This window comes from Ursus maritimus, unplaced genomic scaffold (genome assembly GCF_017311325.1).
Source record: "Ursus maritimus isolate PB19 unplaced genomic scaffold, ASM1731132v1 scaffold_8, whole genome shotgun sequence".
Lineage (NCBI taxonomy): Eukaryota > Metazoa > Chordata > Mammalia > Carnivora > Ursidae > Ursus > Ursus maritimus.
In genome coordinates, this window is record NW_024426996.1 from 10236222 (window position 1) to 10245209 (window position 8988).

An 8988-nucleotide genomic window follows, 5' to 3' on the forward strand; every position below is an offset into this window, starting at 1 on the left:
GAGAATAATATCAAAAATATCAACCATGACCGCAGCAAAATACACACTAGACAAATCTGAAGAGGTCAGAAACCAAAAAAGAAAAGAAAACAAAGGGGGGGGGGAGAGAATATAATCTCACAGATGAACAAAACAGGGTGATCTTTCCGGTCTTGAGTGTATTTTGGTCTGTTTGTCAGAAGATACTACCAAAATTGTAAAGAAAGGAAAGCATACACACACACACACACACACACACACGTGTGTGTGTGTATATATAGAATACAGTGAAAAGAAGCCAAAAATGAAGAATATATCTATAAAATGTAAATGTAAAAATGAAAATAAAAGACTTAAAAACAAAGAGTTGATAAAATAAGAAATTAGTTGAAAAGGATAAAGAAGAAAAAACAAAAAAAATAAACTGAAGGATTAAAGACTCATTAGAAAAAAACCTAGAATTCTATATATCATTTTCCCCTACTGCAGGAGTTTTTCTAGTTCTGAGTGATCCACAAACTCGGTTATTCACCTAATGTTCCTGCTGGTCTTCTGGGGGCAGAAGATTGATTGGGCAGAGTTGCACCCCCCACACACCTTGCCAGGGGGTCAAACTCAGTGTAAGCTGCTTCTGGTTGCTCTACATGGCTTTTCTTCCCTGAAGGCTTTTCACACTTCCTACAAAAAATGGTCGCTTTTCTATTTGTAGAATTGCAACAATTCTTTTCTTAGATCTCAGGTTGAATTCACAGGTGTTCAGAATGATTCGATAGATATCTAGCTGAATTCAAAGGACCAGAGGAAAGATGGGTTCCCTTACTCTTCGGCCATCTTCCTCAAGCCTAAACTGTTTTAGTGCCAGTTCATTCACATATATATTTTCCTGGTTATAACCACAAACTGATTTAATGGTTAACTCCATAAATAGCAGGGGTTCATGTGCTCTAAATAAAAGACCATGGACAGTTTCACCAACTCATTTACCTTAAAATTCAGATCAGTCCTTCCCTAGACCTCATTAACAAGCATCTGTCCTGAAACTACCCTGTCTGTTACTAACCCCAGCCCCATAAACTCTGTATGATTCTTCTCAACTTTCCCTCTGCAAATATGAGTACTGTCCCTTACTCAACAAGTTTAATAAATCCAGACTTAAGTGATCCACAAGTTTCCATGGGCATCTTGATATGGGGGCTTTGACAGATATTTTATGGTGTTATCTAAATTGTAAATAAAATTATGCCAATGACTTGTGATTCTTTTCCCTTGCATTTTAATTTAGTCATCCTTCCTGCATTAATCTATTCAGGCTGGTATAAGAAAATACCACATATTGGGGGGGGGGCAGGCTTAAACAACAGATATTTATTTTCTTTTAGCTGAAGGATAGAAGTCTGAGATCAGGGTACCAGTATAATGGGGTTCCAGTGAGAACTCTCTTCCTGGCTTTTAGTGTCCTCACATGTGGCAAGAGAGAGAACTCTGGTATCTCTTCTTCTAAGAACACTAATCCTATTAAATGAGGGTCCCACCTATAGAACCTCACTTAACTTTCCTTTTTCACTCCAAATACAGCCACATCCCAAGAGCCCAAAAACTTTTAATGCAATCTAACATCAACTCAAAAGCCTAAAGCCAAAGTCTCATCTATTATCTAAATCAGACACGAATGAGACTTGAGGTATAGTTTATCCTGAGACACAGTTCCTCTCCAGCTGTGAACCTGTGAAACCAGACACGTGCCTCCAAAATACAATGATAGGGCAGGCATAGGATAGACATTCACATTCCAAATGAAAGAAATTGGGAAGAAGAAAGGGGTGACAGGTAAGTCTAAACTAGATAATTCTAGACTAGTGTAGACAAGCAAGTCTAAACTTAGGGCAAACTCCATTAAATCCTAAGGTTCAACTATAAGCATCTTTACTATGCCCTCCAGGCCCACCAGGATGGCAGCCTTACCCCCCACAGTTCTATGTGGAGGTCCTGCACCTTTAGCTCTGTGGGGCAGGCTACCCCTGAGCAATGGGCTTTGTCCTTGCCCCTCAGGAACTGAGTGGTGGCATACTGCCAACCAAAAACAGAGGCCTTATCCTTTGAAACCAGTAGGAAAAAGCCCTGTCCCTTGGGCAGACCTTCAGGTCTATGAGTTTCCTTGGTGTCATTCTTCCTTTTTCTTCAAGGATGACATGTTCACAGCCAGATACCTCTATTGGCCGATCCTGTAGAATCTGAGTCTGATAGCCTTCCTTCATCTTGTTCATCTCCTAGTCCTTCAATTCAAATCCACACTTTCTGTGTTCTTAGAACCTGTTCTCTCATATTTTGTAATATGAAGAGAATTTTCCAAATCTTTAATTTCTGTCTCCTTTTTGTCTAGCAGTTTCTTTCATTTCATCTCTCTTCTTTTGCATTTTGCTATAGCAGTCAGGAGAATCTAGGCTGCACCTTCAACATTTTGCTTAGAAATCTCTTGAGTTAATTATCCAATTTCATCATCTTATCTTCCACAAAATACAAAAACACAATTCAGCCAAATTCTTTGACCCTTTATAACATGCATGGATTGCCTTTTCTCTATTGGCAGTAATGTTTGTCATTTCTGAGACATCACCATAATGGCCTTTAACCTCCACATTTCTACCAACACACCTTTACAGTAATCTAGGCTATCCCTAGCATGCACCTCAAAACTCCGTCAGCCTGTACCCATACCCAGTTCCTAAGCTGTTCCCATATTTTAGGTACTTGTTAATAGCATTCTGCTTGAGCTAATACAATGTTCAGTCTGTAACACTTCCCATGTCACAGAATGCTAGTCCCTCTATGGCCAGGTTTTTATCCAAGACCAACCCAAACTTGATGGTTGACTCCGTTTCTAAGATTTTAGGATGTGTTTTAGTCCTTATGATTTGGTGTCTAACTGGGCCCCTCTCTCTACGTCTGATTACCTCTACCTCCTCCTCTATGCTTTCCTTGGCCCTGCAGGCTTCCTTGATTTAGGGATTCTCTAACAAATCCAGGTGCATAAAATATTTAAACAAATGTTCATATATACGCTCTATGTTTTCTTTAATGTTCTTGTTTTAGAAATAATTAGTGTTTTAAATTAAATTATAAAATTGAAGGCATTGAGATTTTTAGATTAACTTGTCTGAACTTAATCTTCTTTTCAAAAAGAAATATTTGTAACAGTAGTCTTAAAAGTAAATTAAAAACATTGAGATTAAAACTAGTCAGTTTAATCTTGGATAGGAAACATCAGCAAAGCAGGGTGCCTGGGTGGCTCAGTTGATTAAGTTCCAACTCTTGATTTCAGCTCAAGTCATGATCTCAGTCTGAGATCAAGCCCCACTATGGGCTCTGTGCTTGGCATAGAGCCTGCTTAAGATTCTATCTTTCCCTCACCCTCTGACCCTCCTCTCCTCCAAAAACAAAACAGCAACAAAAACCACATCATGAATCAATCTTCCTCGTAAAAGGTGACAGAAGATTACAAAGAAAGCAGGACTCCAAAAGTTATCAAAACTTTACCTAAAAATTCTCTTTGGAATTAGTAGAAAGCATTAGACAAAGGAAACATCTTCAGATTTAATATATCCCACTCTAGGGAAAATGGGCTGAATATGTGCTCTTCAAATTATAAATATTAAGATATATTTAACATGTCTAGAATTAAACTGATTTAGTTTTAGGGTTTTTTTTTTTTTCCTCCAAGTATTCTAATCAATTCAATTCATGTATTCAGCTAAACAGTCAGTGAGTAGTTTTGCAGTTATGGAATATCAGAGTGAAAAAATAATATTCCCCAGAATGAGCTGGCTGATCTCCTTTACCTTAAGCTACCACTTAAGGTAGACTCATCACAAAAATTATCAATTAAAAAATAAATCCTACACTGAATACATTGGTTAATGCTCTAATATATTCTATCATAAATATGGTTCCTACCAATTTTCTTTTTTTTTTAATTTAGTTTTATTTAGAGATAGAGAGTGCAAGCTCAAACAGATGGGGGAGGGGCAGAGAAAAATCCTAAGCAGTCTCCATGCACAGCAGAGCCCAATTTGGGGCTCCATCCCACGACCCTGAGGTCATGACCTGAGCTGAAATCAAGCTCCTTCCCCCATGGCTCCTACCAATTTTCTATCACTGCTGCTTAGACAAATAATTTTTTTTCTTTTCTGTACATTGTTTTTCCCCAATCAGTATCTTCCTAAAATATAAATGGGTGGGAATTAGCTCCTGGAGGAAAAATTAGTTAGTGAATAATAATTTTATCATTTAAGTAGAGGTGAATAGCAGTATATAGATATGTCATTCAGAATAAAGTTGTATTATAAAAAGAAAATGTATTTCTAGTACCGATAGTCCACAGGATACTTTTTCATTGGCAGGAGACTCTAGAAGCACTTTTGTGATGGCAGAATGCAGAGTTAAGGATAGGAATAAATATTTAATGGAGGTCATGTAATATATTGGTGTTGGGAGACAGACTTGATTTTGAATTGCACTTCTGCCAGTATTAGCTGTGTGATGTTGGGAAAATTACATAAACCCTTTGAATCCTTGTTTCCTTAACTTTAAAACAGAGGTACTGGACACAGTGGTTTCTTTTATTTTGCATTCTAGAATCCATTTCCATGTTCTTTAATGAATATACTTTTATATTCCTGTAAATCCATACCCCCACCCCTGACATATACACTTTGTCCACATGATTCCAAGTCATCTGACATTACTCCATTCCAGGAGATACTGATTAGCTTAAATCAGTAATCAATTCCACCCTACTGTTTACAGTGATTAATTCAGGACAGGTACATAGCTCATCTGGAACAACAACTGCTGAGACTACTTAGAATGAAGGCTTCATACATTTCCAATGTTTTGAAGTTGTGAAATCATTTTATCTGTGACTATAATCATCTTGCAATGAGAGGGGAGAATATAAAGCTACTCAAAGCCACTATAAGGAGCTATCTAGATAATACAGAGCTAGGAGACTTATCCTTGACCATGTGGGCCCAGAATGAAGCTTTGCCATAACCCCTTTGTTGCTTAAGCCAATTTTATTTGACTTTTCTTTCAATTGCAAATAAATTTTATGATGAATTATTCCCTTAGAGTTATTGTGAGGATTAAGTGAGATGATCTAAGAAAAGGACTTAACAGTACTTCCCACCTAGCACTTTCTCAGTGATACACATCTAAGGATGAATGGCATGTAAACAGCTTAGGCAACAACAATAGTTTCATTGATTTCTACCAGCAGAAAGTCTTCTTCAGCATGCAGTTAATTTTAATTCAAATCAGTCAGTACTTATTCATTTATTCATTAACTCAACCAGTACTAGGGAATTTATTATGAAAAGGCATTGTGCCCAGAACTGTTGGTTAAAATGAGAAGTAGATAATGGTTACTTCAGTACTGTAGCTGGAAGAAGAAAGAAGAAAGAAAAGAGAAAGAAAGAAAGGAAAGAAAGGAAAGGAAAGAAAGAAAGAGAATGAAAAAGAAAGAAAGAAAGAAAGAAAGAAAGAAAGAAAGAAAGAAAGAAAGAAAGAATACTAAAGAAAGTACTTTAGCAAATTTAATTACCTGTAATCTCCCAAGGAGGCAAGTATTTAGAGAATCATATAAACAGTGTGTGATTATGTGACAAACTGTGTGATACCTAGGCAAATAAATACCATAGATGATTCACTAAGGAAAAAGAACGATAAATTGTAAGATGAACTATACACTGGAGAAAAATGCCTAGGTGTTAAATTTTATTTAACTAACATATTAAAGACTAAGTATGTGGTAAAAGAATGTCTAATAGCTCAAATACACAATCTCTATTCCTCTCTCTTTAGTGCTTATTTTGTTTTGTGATATTTGTAAGTTACCTCTTGCTTTAAATTCTTTTGGTTATTTCTTTTCTTAAGTTCTTTTAGATTGTTACTCTTGCTTGAATACACCAAAGCTTTGTGATACTAGGGTCTCTGGGGTTCAGTACGATCAGTAAACAGTGTTAAAACAAGACATTTCAGGTATTTCTAATAATGAGCAATCTGAAAAGAGTTCAAAAAAGATTTAGGCAGAGGATTAGAGAATTTCAGTGACAGAAAAGATGTTTGAGGCCATATATTCAGTTTTCTATTCAAGTTACTTACAATAAAGTTCACAAAATAAAAGCATTATAAAAACAATTTTTGTAGTATGTAAAGAGGAAAAACTGATTAGACTATGGAAATTAGAGTTACAGAAACATGATTTTTAGACACAGAAAATGATATGTAAGTTCTTTTTTAAATGATGTGAGATGTCCTCTACAAAAACCTGATACCTTACCCGATATTATCCAAGGGCTCAAAAAATTTCTACTTCTTCTTTGAGTTTATTTTAAAATACTCCCAATGGGGCACCTGGGTAGCGCAGTCGTTAAGCGTCTGCCTTCGGCTCAGGGCGTGATCCTGGCGTTCCAGGATCGAGTCCCACATCGGGCTCCTCTGCTGGGAGCCTGCTTCTTCCTCTCCCACTCCACCTGCTATGTTCCCTCTCTCACTGGCTGTCTCTCTGTCACACAAATAAATAAAATCTTAAAAAAAAATACTCCCAATGATTAAAAGGTTATGATACTGATTCATGAAAGAATGTGCTTGGGTCCCTGTACTGGAGGCAGGTGTAGAATGAATATGCATAACATAAGTCAGCTGCTGGTTAGGAAAATGAGAGAGACTGAGGACAGAGAGGTTCTTTGAGGTCATGGAAGACCTGAGGAGATGCACTTAGATGCACTTCTGTGAGTATGAATTGTGTTCTCAGCCTGAGGATGCAAGTGAGTGTGAGTCCACTGGTCTGCTTCTAAGGACTCTGTCCATTTTTGTTTTTCTCTTCTGCTTTGTTTTGTTTTGGCTCTAGGGTCTCAAGCCTAAGGAACTTCTATAAAGTCTTATTAAGGAAGATTGTTTCTTGCTCTTTTCAGCATCTTAGGTTCAAAGGAATAACCCTATTTTCTCCTTTGTGGAAACACCTGTTAGTTGAATTTTACCTTCTTTCTTGATAATAGTTTGTTTACTTCAGGCACTTTTATTTAAGTATGCTATAATTTTTCCTATTTCTCGGGACTTTTTGTGTGTTACCATTTATTTGTTAAAATATGAAGAAGTGGGGGACATCCAGAGAAGATGGCAGAGTAGGAAGATCCTAAGCTCACCCTGTCCCACAAATACCCCAGATAATACCCACATCAGTATAAATAACCCAGAAAATAACTCAAATTCTGGCAGAACAGACTCTCCACAGGTAAACATAAAGAGCAGGCCACAGAGGAAATGGTAGGAAGGGCAGAGACAATGGTTGGGAACCAAACTGACCTGCAAGACTGTCCGTGGGAGGGAGATGTCCCACAAGCATGGAGAAGGGAGAAGGGCAGACCCTACACCAGGCTCCACAGGCATGAGGAACCTTCACTGGGAAGATAAATCCCTATAACATTTGGCTTTGAAAACCAGACAGGCTTAACTTTGTGAGTTCTTACAAAAAGTGAGGCTCACCACCTGGAACTTTAAAAATCAGTGAGCTCACCTTTGGGAAAGCTGGTGGGCAAGGAAACTGAGTCCCCACCCTTTCAGAGACAACATAAAAAAACACCCCACTGAGATATAGCATAGAAGCAATAGATTGAACAAGGTTTGGGATAAGTAGGGGTGCCTGGGTGGCTCAGCTGATTGAGTTTCTGACTCTTGGTTTCAGCTCAGATCATGACCTCAGGGTTGTGGGATCAAGCCCTGCATTGGGCTCTGCACTCAATGCAGAGTTTGCTTGAGATGTTCTCTCTTTCCTTCTGCCCTGCCCCCCACTCATGTGCACACACTAATTAATAAATAAATCTTTAAAAAAATTTAAAAAAGAAAAGAAAAAAGCCTGGAGTATACAAGATTTATTTACTAATCTCAGAACATGCACAGGATGGGCAGGGATCGTTAGGAGACTTTACCAAAACAAAAGAACTGGCAGATGCCGTTTCCCTCCTCTACCCCAGCCTAGATACAGGGCCACCTGCAGGAAAAACTGCCAACACTCTTCACCTGTTTTGCTAATAGCAAACCCTGCCCCTGCATTCTCCTGCAGACCTGCCCCCTCCAACCCTGCCTCAGCAGTTTCCAAAGTGGTTCCAGGTCCCTGACCACAGCAGACCAGTACAAACCTTGTAATCACTGTGGGTCCACACCCATATTCTCCTGAAGACTGGCCCTACCCACCCACCTTTAGAAGAAATCCATCCAAAGCAGCACCACAAGCATGGCATTATACAAACAGACCTGACAGGGCCCAGCCCTAATCCAAAGTGACTCTTGCCCTGGGGAGAAGGGAAAATAACTACACATATCAGCTCCACCGTGGCTCCAGAAGTAGCTTAGGGGCAGACATCTGGTCTGACAGCGTGCCCCACTCACTCATAAAAGCCACTCAGGGAATAACACAGTCCTGCAGTTCAGTGCAACCACAGTTCTGGAAAATGCCGGGTCTGACCCAACTCAAGCTCAAAGCAGCCCCAGATTGGCCAACAAACAACACGGGGACCAAACCATGCTTACAACAGGCAAACAGAACCTTTGCAGATGACTGTATTGAGCAACACATGTCAACCAAAATAGTTGGGCACATGTAACGTACAAAGGAGACACTGCTAAAGTGCTAGGTTCTAGTGAACAGGGGACACTGCATTGCTGGGCACCACAGGACCTCCTCTTCATAAGGTCACTACTTCAAAGAGGGGGAGACATAGCTGACTTTCCTAACACATAGAAATAGACACAGAGAGCTAGGCAAAATTAGGAGACAGAAGAATATGTCCCAAATGAAAGAACAAGACAAAATCATAGCAAAAGAGCTAAATGAAATGCAGCTAAGCAATATGCTTGAGAGAGAATTTAAAGTAATGGTCAGAAAGATACTCATTAAACTTGAGAAAAGAGTTGAAAATCTCAGTGAGTTCCTCAACTAAGGAATAGAAAATA